Raw genomic sequence first — 910 nt, 5'->3', positions numbered from 1 at the left:
ACCATCTTCTATATCATAACATATATTGTAAAAAGCTGCGGTCCTAGTACTGATCCCTGTGGTACCCCACTGGTCACTGCCTGCCATTCCGAAATGGAGCCATTAATCGCTACTCTTTGTTTCCTATCAGCCAACCAACTTTCAATCCAAGTTAGTACTTTGCCCCCAATACCATGCGCCCTACCTTTGCTGACTAACCTCCTATGTGGGACTTTATCAAAAGCTTTCTGAAGGTCCAGGTACACCATATCTACTGGATCTCCCTCGTCCATCTTCAGAGTTAGGCTGGGAGTCTGTCACACCGAGCAAAGAGACCTCTAGGCTGGGAGTCTGTCACACCAGGCCAAGAGACCACTAGGCTGGGATTCTGTCACCCCGGGCCAAGAGACTTCTAGGCTGCGAGTCTGTCACACCAGGCCAAGAGACCACTACGCTGGGAGTCTGTCATACTAGGCCAAGTGAGCACTAGACTGGGAGTTTCAGATGGCGCCAAGAGACGTCTAGGCTGGGAATTTCAGACCAGGCCAAGAGACCTCTAGGCTGGGAGCCTGTCACACCAGGCCAAGAGAACACTAGGCTGGGAGTCTGTCACACCAGACCAAGTGACCACTAGGCTTTGACTTTCAGACCGGGCAAGGAGACCTCTAGGCTGAGAGTCTGTCACACCCGGCCAAGAGACCTCTAGGCTGGGAGTCTGTCACACCAGACCAAGAGACCACTAGGCTGGGAGACTGTCACACCAGACCAAGAGACCTCTAGGCTGGGAGTCTGTCACACCGGGCCAAGAGACCAATAGACAATAGACAATAAGTGCAGGAGTAGGCCATTCTGCCCTTCGAGCCTGCATCACCATTCAATATGATCATGGCTGATCATCCTTAATCAATATCCTGTTCCTGTCTTATCTCCA

Source organism: Chiloscyllium plagiosum, chromosome 36 (assembly GCF_004010195.1).
Source record: "Chiloscyllium plagiosum isolate BGI_BamShark_2017 chromosome 36, ASM401019v2, whole genome shotgun sequence".
In the NCBI taxonomy this organism is placed as follows: Eukaryota; Metazoa; Chordata; class Chondrichthyes; order Orectolobiformes; family Hemiscylliidae; genus Chiloscyllium; species Chiloscyllium plagiosum.
This window is presented reverse-complemented; position numbering follows the sequence as displayed.